The sequence below is a fragment of the Atractosteus spatula genome, chromosome 2, assembly GCF_055471065.1.
Source record: "Atractosteus spatula isolate fAtrSpa1 chromosome 2, fAtrSpa1.hap1, whole genome shotgun sequence".
NCBI lineage: Eukaryota > Metazoa > Chordata > Actinopteri > Semionotiformes > Lepisosteidae > Atractosteus > Atractosteus spatula.
In genome coordinates this window covers 17,626,205-17,648,089 of record NC_142707.1, presented here as the reverse complement: position 1 = coordinate 17,648,089, position 21,885 = coordinate 17,626,205, and positions in this window count along the sequence as shown.

Below are 21,885 nucleotides of genomic sequence, written 5' to 3'. Positions count from 1 at the left end.
ATACTATAACACCTTTCTCTGTTGACACTTTCTTTCCTCTAAGGGCTTGCCCAGTACAGGTGTGGTGAAGGCAGCTCTGTCACAGCTGGAATTTAATCAAGCTCACTTATGGCCCTCTAACTTCATAGCCATGCACTGCCACCCCCAGTAGTGATTGCTGCTAGGCCAAAATACAAGAGAAACAAAAGGGAATATAAAGTAATACATGCTTTGACCTCTTAGGATCTGTACCCCAGGAAGTGGTTGTGTCTGTAAAACTTGAAGCTTTTCAAGTGTGCAGCATTGTGAACAAGCCAAACTGCAACAATGCTTCTGAAGTGGATGCCTAAGTAGATAACTATATGAGAAGATAACCACTGTTAACAGCAAAGTCTTGGTAGTTGGATAAAGCAAGTCTTAAAACTTATTTAAGACTCCCTGGAGCCTTATCTCTCAGATCCATTCCTTTCCAAATGGTATCCCCTACCATAACCCAAGCTCGGAATATGGTCCCTTTCAACCCAATTTAAGGCAGAAACTGGCTTTTCAGCTTTCCCAGATGGATGACCACAGCAAATTTAATCTCTTGGTTTATAGTGCAGGGGACAATATTTGCAGACATTGGTTTGTTTGTTCTCCCAAGGAAGGTTACCCATTTTGTTATTCTCGCTGGCTTTTTTTCAGAGAAGAATGGGGATCACCATGATGCAGGGGCTGATCTTAACAAGGGTTTTTATTAGGTTTTTGCAAATGAAGAGAGAATCAAGAACTGAACAATCCACAAGCCACCTCAAGGCAGAAAAACATTACTAATGTCCAAATACCACATCAGTCATGACAAGACCATCATTTCAGGGCTTGTAGATGCAGAAAAGCTGTTCGAGAAGAACTGGCAAGTGTTGAAAAGGCTTGAAGATACTAGCTTTATGACAAAGCAGAGGTCACACGATACACAGGTTTAGAGGCTCCTGGCAATATTTTTCTGGCAACATTTTTCTTCAATTGCTGGAACGTATGACTGAGTCTTTGTACAGCATCAGAAATACTCAAAAGCAGGAGGAAAATCTAAGAACCTCCATCCATTAGTTTCAATACACAGATATCTCCTCACATTCAAATCCTTAAAGGCTGTCAAAGGGGTGAAAGAAGAAAAGTTTTGATTCAGTAATCATTGCCACTATTGACATAAGTTGAGCTAACTAGTTACCTGATGTTGAGGTAAATTGGGGAAAAACTGGCCTGTGTGCTTAACTCCTGCTACTATACACTCTGACCTTCCCCTTTCGCAGGAGAAGAAATCCCTACTCGGCAAAGACCTTTCTTCAGTGCCACTTCACAAGACGCTGAACATCTGCAGTCCCACAATCATTTTAACGTAGGATTTGCCTTAAGACTACTATTCGCCAGTCGTATGCCCCTCTCTTTTGAGGATCCTTTTCCAAGTATAGCCCAAAACTGCATACTGTACCTAGGCACACATTACACGTGAGATGTGCAGCTCTGCCTCTAATGGAATTTAAATAAGCTCATTTTTGACCCTCCAGCTCCAAAGCCACACAATACCACACCATATTAGTGAAACCATTATGGTGCCACTTTGTGGCAGCATGTTGAATGTTGGTCCTCGTCTATATACCTTTGTGTGTTTTGTGTTGTTGGCTTTTTTTGTCCAGTCTGCTTTTTCAGCAATACTATATGATCAGAAAGTGCTTGTTGACATTGGATTGAGAATCACTGATTTCAACTTTGATATCTCTTGTTTGGACCTGAATAAGCTATCTTGTGTGCCTCTTCATGTGGACCCCCTACTTGACTCTGAAAAGAACCGGCAAATATGGAAAAGCAGTAGACGGGGAGGACTTCAGGTGAGGGTGAAATGCCATGGCTCCCGGACCCCACATACCAGTGTTTTCTTGGCTAACGTACAATCCGCAGAGACCAAGATGGACGAGCTAAGGTGAAGGTTAAACCATCAGCAGGACATCAGGATTGCAAGGATTGATTCTCTAAGTGCAACATGGCTGACCACGAATACACCTCTTAGCATCTCAGATTGATGGATTTTCCACCTATTCACCTAGATTAATAGGATTCATCTTGTAAGAAAAAGAGGTGAATGTGGTGTATAAAGAGCTCTTGTTGCTTAGATGTAAAAATTCTGAAGCAATTCTGCTCTCCGGATGTATAATATCTGACTGTAAAATGTCATCTTTTTTATCTACAAATATAATTTTTATCTGTTATTTTGTCTGAAGTGTATATTTCATCCTGAGCAGCCGTGAAAGCAACACTCCATGAATTAAATGCCACAATTAATTAAACTGTTTACCCTGATGCTGTATCTTTTAATAAGGGATTTTAATAAGGCTAACCTAAGGAAAGCTCTTCCAAAATATTATTATCAGCACGTCTCCTGCCCAACTAGGGGTAAGAATACTCTTGATCGCTGCTAAATGACTACAAAAGACGCCTACCATTCTATATCTCGGCTGCATTTCATTCCATTTCGGTGCTTCTTAAAAACAGAAGCTGAAGAGGGAGAATGTGTCAAGAACAGTACAAAACTAGATGGATGAGACAAGTGAAGCACTGCAGGACTGCTTTGAATCTGTGGACTAGGCCATGTTTAAAAGTTAATCTTCAAACCTGCATGACTACACTACAGTCAGATTTTAAGAAATGCATGGATAAATGTGTGTCTACAAAGGCAGTTCACTTGTTTCCTAACCAGAAACTATGGTTTACTAGCAGTGTTCGTAGTAAGCTGTGGGCATGATCGAAGGCTTTTAAACTTACAGTACTTTCTCTACGCATTTTGAGAAAACCACCATTATACCAGTAGCAAAGAAAAATACTGCAACCTGTTTTAGTGATTACAGGTAAATAGCATTCACATCTCCCTTAACAAAATGCTTTGAAAGGCTGGTAATGAGGTATATTAACTCTTTGATATCTGACTGCTTAGTCGCCTTGCAGTTTGCATAAAAGGTCCACTAATGACAGTTTCCTTGGCACTTTCCTTTGATGCTATTCATTGACTACAGCTCCGCCTTTAATACTATAGTTCCAGCCAGACTAGTCACCAAGCTTAATGATCTAGATATCAGAACCTCTCTTTGTAGTTGGATTTCTTGACTGGCAAACCACAGACTGTAAAGGTTGATGGAAAGCTTTCTTGTAAGACCGTCCGGTAAGATACGTGCCCCTCAGGGCTGTGTGTTTAGCCCCCTACTGTTTTCCTTATTTAGACACAGACATAACTCCAACTCTTGTCTACACGTATGCTACCGATACTACCATCACTGGCCAAATCTAATGGTAAGATGGCCTATGGGGATGAAGTCGGAAACCAAGTGGAAAGATGCCTTGACAAAAACTCCCTCGATGTCATAAAAAAAACAAAGAGCTGGTTGTTGATTTCAGAAAGCAGGCTGGGTAGCACACCCCTATTCACTTCAATGGGGTGGCCATAGAGATGGTTAGCAGCTTCAAGTTCCTGGGTTCCTTCAGTAGTAATGATTCATTTCACACTTCATTACTAACAGTAACTATAAAGAAGGCGTAATAGACCAAATATTTTCAAATGTCTGAGGAAGTAAAAGGTGCTATCTTCAAATATTCTTACTACATTCTACAGGTGAGCTATTGAAAGTGTGCTGGTGTGTGGTATTACAGTGTGGCTTGGCAGCAGCTCAATGTCTAGTCAAACATTGTTACAGCAAGCCATCATGTCGGCCCAGTGCATTATTGGAGTACATCTCCCCTCTATTGTGCACATTTTCAGAACCTGCTGTCTCAAGAAGGCTGGAAGTATTGCCAAGTATAACAATCAACCTGGTTTCTCACTTTTCTCTCCCCTGCCCTCTGGTAAATGTTATAGGAGTATAAAGGCATGTATCTCCAGATTCTGAGACAGCTTCTTGCAAGCTGTCAGACTACTAAATTCTACCTCGACCACTGAATCACGCCGATGTTTTTGCACACTACTTGTGCTGAGTTTTAAGTTGAATGTTAATTAACTTTGTTGTTGGTACTGTTGTTGTGTGTCTCAGTGGTGTTTTCTTTATTTGCATTAAGCATTTTATTGCACTTATGCATATGACAAACTGAACTCTGAATGCTGCCGTGCCAAAATACAAGAGAAATAAAAAGGAACATAAGGTAATTTTTATTGAAATCACTGGGGGTTCCTTGGACTTTTTTCCCCACAAGGATCTCTGTCCCACGATGCAGTTGTGTGTAAGTCTGAGAAACCTGAAGAACCTTCCCAAATTTGTAGTAGTGGACAGCCTAACAGTAACCATGTTTCCAAAATAGATGTCCTAGTTGATCATTTAAGTGAGAACTTTGCTTTTGCTAATGGCAACATCTTGGCATATGGATGACACAAGACTTAAATTTATTTAAACTCCCAGGATCCTTATCTGACAGATCTCTTCCTTTTCAAAAGATCAAACACTATTCCCTGCTGTAATCCTAGCTTTGATAAAATCTGGTTCCTGTTGTTCCATCTTGAGCTTGAACATGGATTTTCAGCTTTGCCATTTGGATAACCATGGAAAATTTAATGTCTTGGTACAGGTGTGCAGCAAGTAATACATATGCATAACAGACAGACACTGGCATGTTTGCTCTCCCAAAGCTCGGTGCCCCATATTGTTTTCGTGCAGAGAACAAAGGTGATCATTGTTACAAGGGCTTTTTCAAGATTTCACAAAAGAGAGGATCGAGAAGTTTGTACAAACTTTTTTACCTTGAGAAGAATTATCATTAATGGCTAAATGCATTACCGAAAGAAAAATGATCATTTCGGTGCTTGTTAAAAGGAGAAAAGCACTTTCCGACAAGCTGGCAAGCATTGAAAAAACTTTGTTACTAGTTTTTGTGACAAACACACAGGTCTAGAGATTCCCGGCATTAACAAGGGCAATCTTCTTCAATTGCTGAAACTTATGACCAGGTCTTTCATCAGCAACAGAAATATTCAAAAGCAGGACAAACTACTTCTTCCCTCCACAAATTTCAAAAATAGAGGCTACTGGCTCTCACAATGGAACTCTTAAAGGTTGTCAAAGTGTTTTAAGAAGCAAAAGCATTTGCTTCAGAAATTGTTGATTCTATTATGGACATTAGTCAAGTTAACCAGTTTTCTCATCACTGAGGTCCTAGCTAAAGAGCTTAACATTGTATAAAATATGAACATAACAGTTTTGTTTAAGCATTGATAATTGTATAAGGTGGATGTAAAAATTGAGTATTTATTGCTTAAGGAGGATTTTGATTCATTGCAAAATTAAGCCAACAACTTAAAAAAATATCACTTTTGTTTACTTTGTTAAAGAGGAGACCACATTTTCACATCTGTGACAGTGGTAGAATCCTAACCATATCCATATATACATGGCATTATAAGCAAGTTTTAGCTTTGTACTTCTACAGTACTGGCCAAAAGACTGAGATCATCCTCTATTACAGTCTTACTAATACTAAACGTAAACGCAAGGTAGCCTACCCATATATATTAACATCTTGTTCTGATCATTCTGTAGATTCTACTTAAAGACCAGACCAATGATCTTAAATTCTGCTTATAGAATAGATATCTAGTTCTCTCTAGCCTTTCATTAATAATTTCACCCTAACCAATTAGTGCTAAAGGAAAGGATTCTGCAACTGGATATTTAATCCAGTTTATGAAAGGCATGGACATCATTCTTTAGTTTGTTTTTATACTTCCACATTTTAGGGAGCAGTTCAGGAACTTTACTACTCTTATAGTTTTCAGTCTTTTAACACTTGGAGAATATGAATAATTTATATTTAAATTATAGTCTTATGCTTTATTTTCAGCTGTAACTCAAGTCTATTTTTTCTGTAAGTTACTGAAAATTCAGGTTCTATAGATATAGCTTCAAACACTTTTCAAATGAATATCCTTAAATATTCATATTTCTCCCCTTATACTGGAAATATTAGCATGGACACATACAAAGTCCTCAGTTGAGTAGTGAGGCCTAAAACACCTTTTGTTCAAAAACAAATACTCTTCACAATGCCTACTAAATGCTGTGGGGAGAGCAGTTCTTAACCTTTCTGGCTAATTAAACACCTGTGTGATCAATCTTTTCCTCCCACCCCAATGAATTTTCTCCAGGTGATTTAATGTTCTCATATGGCATTCCACACATTCTTTTGCAGTTCTCCTGCTGTCTGCTGCTTTGCCTTGTACTTTCAACAGGGATCTCAGGTGCCTCCAGAACATGTTGAAATTGCATGTGGAGAAAGTTAAACTGACAAAAAATGTACACAGTATGCCTAGAAAAAGATGTAGAACCCTTTAAAAGTCTTAATTTATGTTCAATTCCTCTATATTTTTTTAAACCAAATTATGCAATTTTTGCAATGTATTTTATTTGAGAAAAAGCCCTATGTTTTAGGCTGATATTCACATGCCACTTCTGTTGTAGTATTATGCTATCATTCTTCAAAAAGTAAATATTGTAATAGTGGTTACTTACAATATAGATAAATGTAATCTAACAGTGACATTTTCTGAAAAACGTTTTATGAAGAAATATGGGTCAGAAAATAGAGAATTGTAGAAACTAATTTATTGTTACCTATCTTAAACATTTTAAAACCATCCCCTGGAACACAAAATATAGGAATAAAAAATAAGGACCAAGATAAAAATAAATGTTGGACAACCATCCCTAAATAAAACAGGGGGGAAAGCATATAGTTGTAGAATGAATGGTGCAGTAATGCCTGAGCAAATGGGTTTTTGGTCTGATTCAGGTATTCATTCTCCCAGTAGATAATTAATGGAGCTGGAGTTGCCCTTTCCAAAAATGTTATATTAAATCGAATGTGTGAAGACCTATATGATAATATTTTATATTAATAAATACATTATTTTTTGTGAGGCTAGATTTATTATGATTACATTTTTTTATGTCTTATTATTTATGGTACTGGGATAGACATAATTATGAATAAAGCACTTCTGCACTATTTATACAAAGCCTTACAGTATCCTGTTTTGTGTTTTCTAATGTTGGACTCCTAATACACAATACAACATACACACAAAATGTTTTCTAAAACATGCTAAGATTGCTCTTTCAGGGGGCATTTTATGATCTTTATGTTTAAAATGAGTATAAGAACAGTATATAGTACAATAAGTATAACAATACTTCTCTGTAAAATTAAAGCATGGATTCTGTGTTCCACTGGTAAATAAAATGAGCTAGAAAGCTAGCAGAGAAGATGGCAAGGGTAGCATGAAACAGGTTTTTGTAATGGCTTGCCTTGCAGCACATACCAGCTGTACCATCAAAATCTACCAGCATAATAACTGAAAACAACAAAACATGACTGTATGAAAGTTTTTTTTTAGGTATTTGATTGGAGATAAGCTTACAATCTTTTACTCTTTGGGTGGAAAAAAACAAAGCAGTTCTCAAAACCTCTTTGTGTAAAGGAGGTTATTTGTTTTAAAGATTAGCTGTTCTGATTTCACTTTCTAATTAAAAGTTTGTGATTCTTAAGTGAAAATTCTTAACACAACAGCAGAAAAAGACTTTTTTGGAAGCCAAACTAATAAAAATAATATATGGCTCAGGAAAGAAAATTCTCTGCCCTCAGGGTGCAGAGAGCTTTCTGCATAACAGTCAGAACAGATGTCTTCACAGAAAAAGCAATGTACTGGATTTGAACTTCCCCACAGACGTTAGTACTTTCCTTTTAGTACTAGTACTTTTTTAGTACTTTCTTAGTCTTTATGAAGTATATTATTGGTTCCTTCCTTGGTCACAAACATGCATGGTCATCTCAGGAAAGGGTCTAATTGGACCATTGGACCTCATTTCTTGGATATTACTTGAAAATTTGCTCTGGGCACTGTTGATTCAGATATGATTGCGATCAGACCATTACCACTTGACTCCTTTCCTTATCACCAGTTCTTGCTTTCCTTACTTTTAATCAAACAGTATCTACATAATATTTCTAGTTATTCTTTATTGCTGTACAACACTTCTCATTTCTTCATGAGCTTAACATGTTTTGACTACAGACAAGAACACATCAAAGGTAAGACAAAATTCAGCTCCCTCATTTTGTTGCTAGTAACTTATTGATCTGGGGATATCCTTTAGCAGTTTTTTAAAGAACCAAAGAATCAGATTCAATACATGGCTGGGTGATTAAATTTTGTATTGCATTGTCGATTCTGAAGAAGTCCGTAGAATTGACGTTCATGATTTTGAATACTTGAAAAAGGTCCCCTCTTCAGTGTCAATTCTAATGATTCTGCTACCCTAGGAAAAAATTAACACAATTCCTCCTATTGTTTGTGTACACATAATAGGTGCAATAATGGTTTTGCTAAATAAATTCTGTTTAATATTGACTGTTCTCACAACGGCAGTAAGAAAAATCCTCATAACCAATGAAATCATGACTCGGCTGGCACTGTCCTAATGTATGCATACCTTCTTTGAAGTCCAGGTTATTCATTTAATACCAGTAGTCACAGGTCCATTTATATAAACCTGGCTGATTGTGAAGGAACAAATAATTTTTGTTCAGTTTCAGTTTAATGAAACTGTGTTCCCCACTTACAGCTATGACTGGTAGTATCTTCAAACAAATTAATTCATTAAGAAAAAAGAAGCTAGGTTTTCATTGCAAATGTATTTAAGTACATCCTTTAGTTTGAATTTTGAAACTGTTCTTGAGGACAGTGCTTTATGCTCATCATATAATTCAAGGGCAACTACAGTGTGTCTTTGGAACTTCCTGTATGTGCACCATTTAAAGAGCTATATGCTGGTGTAATACATTGCTCTCATTTCAGATACTTTCAGTGTGTTGTACAGAATTCTGAATGCAGTATCACATTCTTGAAGTTAAATAAAATGTTCTTACACTGAATTTATTGCAATCAGAAACTGGGTAAAAAAAAGCCTGCCTTGAATTTCTGTTTGGGGTCACTTGTTCATCTGTTCATTCATTTGTAATCAAACTATTTTTTGATGAAAATTAAATGTAGGTGGACCACGAGCATTAATATTTGAGTCCTGCGTCATCTCATTTGCATTTGTTAGTGCTTCTGCAAGGGTCTCGCAAATAATTGAAAGAAATTATTTTTTACTGTTCATCTATCTTCATTGCTTGAGAGATGTTGACTTTATCTGCTTGAGGTCTTTTGCTTCTTGAGGTGTCATGCCCTCTGCAGCCAGAGGGCGCTCCTTCTCTGTCCTGTCCCTTGTTTCCTGTGCTTTTCTCTCCTTCTGGTGTCTCTCCCTCTGGGGCTATATATTTCCGGGTCACTTATTCTGCTTCGTTCAGCATTGACGTTCGGATGTCCTGAAACCCGCCTAGCACCAGGTCGCCGCTCCGTCCGTGGCCTGAGGGCATTGGTTTCTATACGGCACTCCAGAACTCTGCACTGCTGAGCCCAGGCTAACTCCCTGTTCCATCGCTTCGCATTGGGTCTTTTTCACTCTCCTGCCTCTCCACGGTTTGTCCCTTCCAACATCCGTGACATGAGGTCTTTTGCTTCTTAGGTGAATGCTGAACCAATCGAAAGGCTGCAAAAAAGTGAAATGTAGAGTTTTCCTTGAAAAAGATTTTGCTTACTTTGCACCCCTGCACAACTGCTTCCTGTGAGATTATTGTCTTCTATAGTTGACAGAAGGTTTATATAGTTGACACTACCGTCATTGGCCGAATCACTGGTAACGATGAGACGGCCTACGGGGATGAGGTCAGGAACCTGATGGAGTGGTGCCTTGACAATAATCTCTCCCTCGACGCCAGCAAAATCAAAATGCTGGTTATCGATTTTAGAAAGCAGATTGGGGACCACACCCCTATTCACATCCTTGGGGTGGCTGTAGAGATGGTTAGCATCTTCAAATTCTGGCTACCTTCATTACTAATGATTTAATGTGGTCCCAGTATGTAAAACTGGAGCTACAAAGAAGGCACAACAGCGCCTTTACTTCCTTAAACAGTTGAAAAAATTTGGTGTGTATTCAACTGCCCTAACCACCTAACCATTTTACAGCTCCCCTCAATTGTGTAAATTTTTACAACTTGCTGTCTCGGGAAGCCTGGAAGTATCGTTAAGGACAACAATCATCCTGATTTCTCACTTTACTCCCCCCTTCCCTCTGGAAAACGTTAAAGCACGAACGTCCAGATTCAGAGACAGCTTCTTTCCACAAGCTGTCAGATTACTGAGCTCTACCCCTACCACTGGCTCACACTAATGTTTGAGGATAGAACAAACATTCTATGTTTGTATTACAAACCACAGTCCAGTGAAAAAAATCATTACTATGATTCCACCAGTTTGTACCCTTCTGTTAACAGAACTTAACAATTAATAGGTTTATTCCATGCTGAAAAGAGAAGAAAGAAAACACAACGTTTTGGCTGTGGAGCCTTCTCACACCCGAAGAAACATTGTGTTTTCTTTCTTCTCTTTTCAGCATGGAATAAACCTATTACTTATTCCTTTGCAGCCTACGCATGCTGACGCAGCTACTCACCAGAGTTAAAAAATGCCCTGTGGGTCATCCTAAAATAATTTTTGACTTTGAAGATTTGAAATGGCTTTTTAGATTAGCACATATTAAAATTTATACACAAAGATGGCTCTGGTCTGTGTTTTCAAAAACAGAAAAAATTGCTGAAATTTACAAGGATGATGACAAATATCAGTTATGCATCTGAAAGGGCATCCACTTAAACCTTAACAACAGTAAAAGGAGCCCTGAAAAAAAAGACAGCTGTTGATAAACCATGTTGAACAGTTTATAGGAAAAGTACGGACAAACCCCATACTGAGCTAATCGTCTACACGTTTGCTCCCTACTACCAAGTGTCAGTTGGAAACACACTAAAGACCATTATACTAGTTAAAGTAACACTGATATTTTTATAGCTAGTTTTACAACTGGTTATTCTAGAATAGAGTCTTAATTATGTTCTATTGAATGCATTGCAAGTGCACTGTATGTACCACAACACAGACTCTATCATCTTTGTTGGCAAGGAGGGGGAGTGGGTTCCTGAACTGAGAGATTATCCGGGACAGCTGGCAACCAAACTCCCACCAGTTCGGCACATTTCAGAGTTTGTAGATACAGGTCCTAAATCATCCTAAACACATTTAAAAGTTAAAATGATTCCACTCAATATGAACTGTGAAAAAAATTATTTTGAAAGTCTAAAGGAATTGTTTTTTGACTTTGCGATTGACCTGGATGCTGTGGAAAATGTAAAACAAATTTCAGTTCTCACAAATAGTGTTATTTAAAAAGGACTGAGACATTGAGACCTGACCATTCAAGAAAAAAACACAGTGGAGTACAAAAAAGTGCTGATTATAAAAAGAATCTGCCCTACATTAATTAGACCTTTATACAAGCATCTGTTTCAGTTGATTTTGTCATTACCATTGAAAGTTACAGTATTTAATAAAACAGCTCTTAAAAAGTGTTAAACTGTTTAGAAAAAAATACAATATTGTGTGCTTACAGCTGTTGGTATCAAATTCACAAATTACATTTCCATTCATTCAATTTCATTCAAGGTTTACTGGTTTATGATAATGTTTTTTGACCACCCAAGAATGGGAATTTAATCATTATTGACAATTTTATTGAGTCTGCACCTGAAAACAATGAGATAGAAAAAGCTCCCAGCTAATACATTTACCCCATAAACTCAAACATTATCCACCCCATATTGTGCCATTTATTTTTTAACAGACTAAGAAAAGCAGAACCGTAGAGAAAACTACCAATTGTTTTTCCCACCAGATTTAATTGTAGCTTGTGTACTAGAAAAAATGACAAGCCTTTCATTTTTTAACCCACGACCCCATTTGAAAACAAGTGCTCTGACAGTTAGCATGTGTTCACGCATGAAGAGAAATCTGTCTCTCTTACACTCGAATTACTAATAAGAGCCAGTCCCACCAGAGGAAGGACATTCTGTGCACTGCATCTGGTGATCTGGTACAGACAATAACTTAAATAGCATTAAACACTGAAAGAAAACATCCCCCTAATTGCTTAACAATTTGGGAGGAGAAAATGAAAACTAACAAAAGCTCTAGGTCAAAGGGGGCATCTATGTTAAAAGAAAGAGACTTTTAGTTAACAACTCCAGTGGCTTTGTTGGGACACTGTAGGATATTGCTCTACCTTTGATTACAAGGCTACTTCAAAACTGGTGAACCAATAATGGAAAAATGCAGAAAAGTGTATCTAGGTTCCCTTGAACAATTTGATTAACCCAGAGGGTGCTCTGGCAATAAGGAGATGAGAGGACGATGACAATCCTCAGACTGAATGTGGAAAGCCATTCTTCAAAATCTCCATCTACCCAAATATGAACATGCTAAATTGTATGGCCAGGGGTTACATTGGTATTTGGTCTTATTACAGCAGGAGGCATCGGAAAAAGAGACTTCAGTTGTGCTGTTGCCAGACAGTGTGCGTTCTGATCTACCACCTCCATCGCAGCTCTCGGCTGTTCCTGACTTAGTGTAAATTTTTGACAGTGTGTCTCAGAGGTATAGCAAAACTGCTGAAATGCTGCTAAAGACCATGATGGACAATGACCTGTTAATCGCCTGGATGAAAAAGGCAAAATTTGTCTACAAGAGTTTGGCTGTTGCAGGAACTGATATATGGCTTGTTTAAAAGTATTAAAAAAATAAAGGGGCACTTTATCCTAAGTATAGTTGGAGGTATTAAAAATGTGAATTAATTAGATTTGGAAACAAAAGTATTTGTTGTGAATGTAATGTTTAAGTATTTTTTAAATTTGTAGACTACATTTTCCTTTACAATTTTGGAGTGCATGAAAACAATTTAAATTTATAAATTAGAAAAAATAACTAAGTAAGAATAAAGTTGATAGATTCTATGAAAATAACACTTAAAATATCACTATCTTACTAGAGAAAATGACTCAGATTATCAGATCTCTCTTCAATTGTGATTGGCGGCACACCAACAAACCTTTATATGAGAGTAAAGCTAGGGAACACTTAGTTATCCAGCAAATTAATTTTTATTCTCCAGCACATATCTAATTATAAAATAATACTTCAGGTTCATACTTGACAGATTTATTTTCTTGTAAATGCACCACACTTTGAACAGGCCAAAGAAAGAGCACTTTCAGATTTATACAAATTGATTGTTTTCAGGACTAAATCTTCTTTCCAAATATTCAGATGCCCTCAAGTGAATGGACATTTCCCAGTTCTAACAATGTACAGTACAATGTATCACTAACAAGTGAGAGCATATTGTAGCCTCAGGACTCCATGACACAGGAAATCGGGTTAAACTGATGAGGTTATAACACAATTTAAGCAGATAAAATTCCCAAAGTATATTTACAATATAGGTCTAGTTTTTCATTGCATATCTCATTTGTTTTCTATTGCATATAATAATAATAATAATAATAATAATAATAATAATAATAATAATAATATAGTGCCTTTAATTCTGGACATGCTGAAGTTTGTGTTGTGTGAATTTAGATACCCTAGCGAGAAGGGCATTGTAGTAGTCAACTCTGGAAAAGACTAATGTGTTGACCAGCTTTTCTGCTACAAAAACCTATTCCATGGTAGGTTAAGTTAAATTTAGCCTGACTTTGTGGTTAAGAGCTTGACTCACAGAGAAATCAGTCCCCTGCAAAAAATGATGTTACTTTTCTTCAGGCATCCAGTTGACATTAAAGCTTTGTTGAGAGAATTAATGTTTAGAGATTGCCAACTCTCTCTCTCTCAAATATGGTGAGACCGGGGGTTTGTGACAACATGGCGACCTACAATAATATCACAAAGTTACGATTCTGTGCTTAATTCAGAATCTGTTTTTTTTTTCTGTACTGGCCACAAATTTAATTTTGTTAGATTTAATTACCTGTCTGAGAAATTGGATCTACAGTTCCCCCTTTAAGGTCTACTTGACTGGAATCCATTTTTTTTTATAAATTGCTGTTTGGATCCTTGTGTGCATCTGTCTGCCATCCACAAATTAATTTGCTCCTTTAACACTGAAGTGTCCATTCAGAGTAAACTATTTCCACTTACACCAGACATTTTGTCTACTTGCGTACACCCTATTTTGAGGTCTGGTCATCTTTAGTTGATAAGTCCCTCTTCCTATTTTTGGCTTCATGAAATTATCTGAATTCTCAGCTTCTTCATCTTGATACTTTGGCTTATCCCTGGCCATTTGAATTAAGCATGTTTTCACATGATATTCTTAACTTTTACAAGAAAAGCCAAACAGATCAATTCAGCTCAGGCACTCATATATATTATTTCAAGTTACAATCATACAACACTCCTGCTGAATTACTGCTCAGTTAGTGCGAGCACCACATCTCCTAAGGAGCATCAACCTCTGACCATCTTTTTATTAGTGAAAAAGTTATTGTCACTTCTCTTTCACTTGCTTGAATCCCTAATGAAATATGGTTTCTCTGATGAACATTTTGTTTTGTTAGTCTCAGTGTTTTTTCTGCACCCTGCAATTCACATCTGGCAACCCGCTGAAGCTAAGCAGGTGTGAGCCTGGTCGGTACCTGGATGGGAGACCTCCTGGGAAAAACTAAGGTTGCTGCTGGAAGAGGTGTTAGTGGGGCCAGCAGGGGGTGCTCATCCTGTGGTCCATGTGGGTCCTAATGCCCCAGTATAGTGACGGGGACACTATACTGTAAAAAATGAGCGCTGTCTTTCGGATGAGACGTAAAACCGCGGTCCTGACTCTCTGTGGTCATTAAAAATCCCAGGGTGTTTCTCGAAAAGAGTAGGGGTGTAACCCCAGCGTCCTGGCCAAATTTCCCATGCCTCCTAATAATCCCCCTCTATGAATTGGCTACATTACTTTGTTCTCCTTCCCCCCCCACCTCCGATGGCAGGCAGAGCGACGTGCCGGTTGGAGTATTCTCGGTCGCATTTAATGGCAACGTCAGCTCAAAGATTTGGTTCAAACCACCAAATGGACAAGCAGACCCTGCTGATGCGGGATTAAAGCTAGGATGAGAGAGAGTTTTTTCTGCTTTTAGGGATTCTAATTTACTGGATTTATGGCTGGGTGATTTGCCCTTATCCAAGCTAAAAAGCACCATCTTCATGCCTAATGTTTGAAAACATTCATAATACTTTTTTTAATTGTTTGTCATTATTACTTGTGAACAAAAGTTATGCTTCTTGACATGTACAAACATGAATACTAACTACATAATTGTCTCCAGGATATTTGAACTGCATGATGTGCTTCTTTGGAATAAAGAATTATTACCATTTTCTTCTACAATGGAAGCATTGGGAATTTATAGGAAGAGTTGGAGATAACAGTTGCCAAAGGTTTATTACTTCAAGACTTTTATCTAAACTGTCCCAATTTATTATTGTCTCTAAATGTCTTCTATGAGATATTTTCAGTAGTTGATTTCAGTATATAATGGATATGTCACTATGCTTCCTCTTTTAAATAATTTTTTAAGCTCTCTTTCATGAAGAATAAAGATACGGAAAATGATCATAGATCATTTTTAATTTTTAGATTTATTAGATTAAGAAATTAATGAGCTAAATTTACTCCCTGTAGAATTGCACTCATACAATTTATCCAGGGTATAATAACTTTCGATATATAATACACACCTCTTCTCACTGAAACGTTACATTACTGAAGTTAACATTCTTTCCATTGTCCTAAATTTCTCACACCAAACTAGTAGGCTGACTTTTTTTATAGAGCCTTTATATGTAGTCTCTTCACTTCTAAGCTTTGTTTGTATAGTAACATGTTTAATTTAAATATCAAAGCATAGAGGAAGTGGCCAGACAGATTAAGCCCCAATTTGTTCTAATGTCCGTATGATGAAAGGAGGGGTCAAAGTAACAATAGTTTCTATAGTTCTCTGTCACTGGTGGCACCAGTTATCTATTTTTTAGATAACTGAAGAAATTATTGCTTTGTATTAATAAATGTGAGATGTTTTACTGGCCCACATTTGCAAGCTTTTGAACAATAGTGCATTGACAATATATAGATTCCAACATTCCCTAATAAACAATTTCTCCTTTGTAACAGCTATGTTCTTTCATTTTTTTCTATAAAGACTAGGAAGGGTTGATGAAGTGAAAAAATTGTTCAATTCGCTTTCATGAATTCAGATTTAATGCATCAAAGTCTTTAAAAATGCATTAAGCAAAGTAAATTTATAAATAATAAATAAAATGATATAAGTCTAATGGGCTTCCCTTGTGATTTTACCCATGAACAATTTCTTTATTCAGATCATTTCAAAGCTGTGTAATTAGCAGTATATAAAATCCACAATGTATTCTTTTTTCTAGTATATTTTCCATATCATATTAAAATGATGAATTAGAAGTCTATTATTTCAGTTATGTTTATACAAAGTGCATTATTTGACTAGAATATGTTCTTGCTTTACTTAATTTAATCTAATGATTAAACAAAAATTGTAATCTAATGATGAAGATAAAGAGTCTTTGTCTGGACATCTCATTAGTCCTTCCAAGGATTCTTAAATGTGGAATGCTATACAGCCCTTTAAATTCATTTTTAACCACAAATCTATTAAATCTGTTTTGGTTCATAACCATTGGTAAAGTAATTGAATTAAAGTAATTCACTTCCTTTTATATTATAATGTTAATTTTATTCAATTCAAAGATTTCAATTCTAGAAAACAACCTCAAATACAAAGAAAAACATGGGTGTACAGAATGAAAAAGACAGAAACAAAAGGCCTGGATCATCCTCCTAGCATTATGAATGATCCTTTATCAGCCATTCTCTCTGCAATTTCCATTTGATTTTACAGGAACAATGAGAGATCAACAGAAGGTGTGTACTGTATGTGTGGGGGTGGGAGGTACAAGCCCTCAATGACAGCTGCTTTTAACAACCCAGCCATCATTATCACACACATGTGGACAAAAAGTGTGACCTGTGAGTTGGTGAGTGATTGAGACTGATTTATGGGGTGAGAAAACAAATACAAGCACAAGACAAAAAGTAGTTAATTCAGCATAACAGGAGCCTTGAAACCACGGACCAAAAAAAACATTTTCATTTTCTTTCTGGTTTGTGATTTACAATAAAACAAGGAATTTTGTTGGATTGAATTATTATAAATCATTGGCTTTGAAAATGTTTCAGAACGAGTGTTTGCATTTTTTAAGTTGCTGCATCTTAATTTCAGACCCAGATTCTGAGCATAAATAAAAAAGGAATGTGATTTTTGTTCTTCATACCACTTGTCTTTTTTTAAACTGAATGCTCACCTGTTTAAAAACAAAAAGATTTTATTTAAAATAATATTAAACAACTATTAAACAGGAAACAGAATTGTCTTTCTATTGTGAAAATATTATTAAGACCTATAGTTGATTAAAAGCATGTCAGATTTTTAATTAAAAGGTAGTCATGTGTGCGAAGGGACTGAATTGATTTGCACATAAAAGTCATATTACAAATCTCAAAGGAGCAATGTAATAAGAAAAAACATGATCTCTGTTAAACCCACTCCAAATTCTAATTGTGTCAGTCTTCTTGTATATAATATAACCTTAATTTACAAAGACAGACTCCTAAAACTAGTGATGATATCAAATACCCATTTTGATTGGTAGAATTACATTTTATAGGGGTATAAGATCTATTTAAAATAGAGTAAAATACATAGTATCCATAGAATAAAAGCAAGTATGTAATGCAAATGTTGCATTATAGTTTAATGGAATTTATGCATAACAGAAAGTTTAGCTAATGCAGTATTATTAGCGTGATACAATATTGTTGGTACAACATCAGAAAGTACCGTACTACCTCCACGGCCTACATTAGTAATAATAATATAAAAAATATTATCAGTTCAAAAATTTTGTGTAGTGATTGCAGCACAGGCAGAATCAATGGCTTTCCATGCTCTTAGCATCACATACAAGGTACACAACAAAACAAAATGTATTATACTGCAGGTTAGAGGTAGCAAACCAATAATGGCCTTGTATACAGTAGGTATAGGTGGATCAAAGGTAGTATTGTGACAGCTAGGGCGGCTAGGTGGCTAGGGTGGTGTGGTGGCTCTGTGGCTAAGAATCTACACCTATAGCTGGAAGGTTGCAGGTTCGTATCCCGCAGCTGGCAGAGGAATCCTACACTGTTAGGCCCCTGAGCAAGGCCCTTAACCCCAACTGCTCCAGGGGTGCCGTATAAATGGCTGACCCTGTGCTCTGAACCCAAGCTTCTCTCCCTCTCTGTGTGTCTGTGTTGTACTGCAGGTTAGAGGTAGTATACTTGTAATGCCCTTGAATAGGTATAGGTGGATCAAAGGTAATATTTATTTGTGAAAAAAGGGTACCCCTTTCACAAAGGGTATGTGAAAAGACAAATTCCTGATACAAGAAATTGTATATGGCCAATAAAGTGATATGATTGATGTATTATTTAAAATACAGTATACTGTAATACAGGTAGATAGTGCTGCTTAGCTAGGTTTCCCCCAGCAACCCAGTCCAAAGCAGTGCCCATTTGTCTTAAAATTCATGTTTTCCTTGGCATCTGTGCAGTTAGATTTAGTCAAGAAGTTTTACAAATGCTGTGAAAATGTTACCTTCCATGTCCAACCTTCCAATCTGAATATGTCAAACCCTCTCCCTCTTTTATTCTGTGTCTCATTCTCTAAAGCTTTGTAAGGTTAGTCATAATCACATGAGTTTACAAGAAGTAATCATTATGCTTTCTGTTTACCTCATTGTGCTCTTCCTAGAACAATGTTCTATGGAATTTATACATCTTGGTCATATTACCATGCATCCTTACTTGTAGGATACAGATAATACCTTACTCCTACTTCCTACACTGCTGAAAAATTGGCCAGTTCAGCAACACTAGAAGTCAGCAATGTGTCATTTTTGCATATTATGATTCCAAAGTTTTTTTTTCTCATCCCAAGAAAAATTCCCAAATTGTTTTGTGTTTCTTTTCTAGTGTAAGACATCACTGATTAATAAATTATCGAACTGCAACCCAGTCACTGCACTGTTTCTTGCTGTGAATGCTGTTTCCAAGTTAAAAGGGAAGGAATCAAAATGGAAAGGATATTTCTTTTCAGTCTGTTAAAAGTCATTACAATAATAATTATAATGGTTTTTATTCCTGGTGCTCAGATTTCCTCCCTCAGCCCCAAACCATACTGGTAAGGTAATTGGTTTCTGGGAAAATTGGCCCTAGGTGTGAGTGTGTGCCTGTTTATGCCTGTGTGTCTATCCGGTGATGGACTGGCATCCCCTCCATGGTGTACCCTGCCTTGCTCCAGCTGCTTGCTGAGACAGACTCTGCCCCCCCCTGCGACCCTGAACTGGAAATAATTTCTTAAAATTATTCAAAATGAAATGAAGAAGATGGACATTTGACAGTTAAAAGTACAGATTACAGGTTTATGAGTAAAAATACCTTTATTAAAACTTCCTCTTAAAATGGGTAAAAAAAGATGCACAGAGAGTGTATTTTAAGATGATCTAAAACAATAAAAAGAAAGAGTTTCAGTTATGGATTCACCTGAAGATGTGTTAATATTATGTGTAATCAAGAGTCTAAAAGCTGTTCAAGAGTAAATGCTTCTAGTCAGCATCCATCAACACACATTCATAAGCATCTCCAGAAAGGAATCCTACAGTACATTTCTTAAAAGACATACTTTACAGCTACCACATTCTTTTAATGCATTCCAACAAGTCAAATTCAGTGCCTCACTGCTCTGCTATCACTACCTATCTCTCTTATCTTTCTCCTGCTGACCCTGAATTACCCAAACTCATATTTTCTCACATGGATTCATTAGAGATTATAGAGATGTTGAAAAGAGAAAAAAGGAAATGCTCTTCAGTCTTTGTCAGCTAAATTGAGTAAAATAATTTGGTTCTGATATTCCTGGGTTTATGAAAGTAAATGGAACTATCAGCTACTATTTTCATTTTACTTTGTTCTCACATATTAGAGATATCTAATAATAATGAAAGTATTACACAAAAACGTCTTAACACCAAAATCAAATTAACCTGTTTCTGATGTTATCTCAATGGTAATAATATAGTTTTTTCTTATCATACCATTTGCATTTCTAACAATGGAGGAAGCTAAGCAAGTGTAATAATGAATTATCCTATATTGTACTGTAGCGCTTTCGGGTTCACATCGGTATGCACCCTCACCACTTCCGCCTCAGGTCAGCCTCCCCACTGCTGGGGGCTCGAACCCAGGCCTCCAGCATCACTCAACAGGGAACCTTCCTGCTGAGCTAAAGGGAGATCTCCCATCAGCCCAACGGCTGAGGTCCCTGCTATTCACAGGGAAGGGCGGTGACGTCACCACGTTGGCAAGCCAGCTCGAACAACCTGTAATGTCGGCCAAATGTGTTACACTACACAGACAAGATACGGAAGGTGTCAAAATTCTCCAACCATCCTACTGGGAAGCAAAAACAGTGTGTGGGGTTAGTCTCATCTATTCTACTAATGTTAATCTGTAGGTTATGGCACTGACAGGTTTAATAGGGTCAAAATATTCACTGAATTTGAAATATTCACTAAAACAAGAATCTAAGTAGGACACAGAAGCCCCTGAGCTTAATAAAGCCAGCAACTCACAACTGGCAACCCACTGAAGCTAAGCAGGTGTGAGCCTGGTCAGTACCTAAATGAGAGTCCTCCTGGGAAAAACTAAGATTGCTGCTCAAAGAGGTGTTAGTGGGGCCAGCAGGGGGCGTTCATCCTGCAGTCTGTGTAGGTCCTAATGCTCCAGTATAGTGACGGGGACACTATACTAAACAGGCACCGTCCTTCGGATGAGACGTAAAACCGAGGTCCTGACTCTCTGTGGTCATTAAAAATCCCAGAGTGTTTCTCGAAAAGAGTGGGGGTGTAACCCTGGCGTCCTGGACAAATTTCCCATTGGCCCTTACCAATCATGGCCTCCTAATAATCCCCCTCTATGAATTGGCTTAATTACTCTGCTCTCTTCCCCACTAATAGCGGATGTGTGGTGAGTGTTCTGGAGCACTATGGCTGCTGTCGCATCATCCAGGTGGATGCTGCACATTGGTGGTGGTGGAGAGGAGTCCCCATTACCTGTAAAGCGCTTTGAGTGGAGTGTCCTATATAAGCGTAAGCAATAAATAAAAGCAATAATAATGTAGTGCATAAACACACAATGAACAATGGGATAGCAGAAGGATAATGAGAGACTTTAAAGTATATTTTTTTCATATATATGTTTCACACTGATGTGAAATATATACAGCGGTGCTAGAAAGTTTGTGAACCCTTTAGAATTTTCTGAATTTCTGCATAGATTTGACCTACAATTTAATCAGATCTTCATCTAAGTCATAAAAATAGATAAAGAGAACCCAATAAAACAAATAACACACAAAAGGATATACTTTTTCATTCATTTATTGATCAAAATTATCCAACACTAAATGTCTTTGTCGGAAAAAGTATGTGAACCTATGCTTTCAGTAACTGGTGTGACCCCCTTGAGCAGCAATGACTTCAACCAAACGTTTACGGTAACTGTTGATCAGTCCCGCACATCGGCTTAGAGGCATTTTGGCCCATTCCTCCTTACAGAAAAGCTTCAACTCAGCGATGTTGGTGGGCTTTCTTGCATGAACTCCCTGCGTCAGGTCCTGCCACAACACTTCTATTGGCTTAAGGTCTGGACTTTGACTCTGCCATTCCAAAATGTGAATTTCTTCTGTTTCAACGATTCTTTGGTAGACTGATTTGTGTGTTTATCAATAAATGAA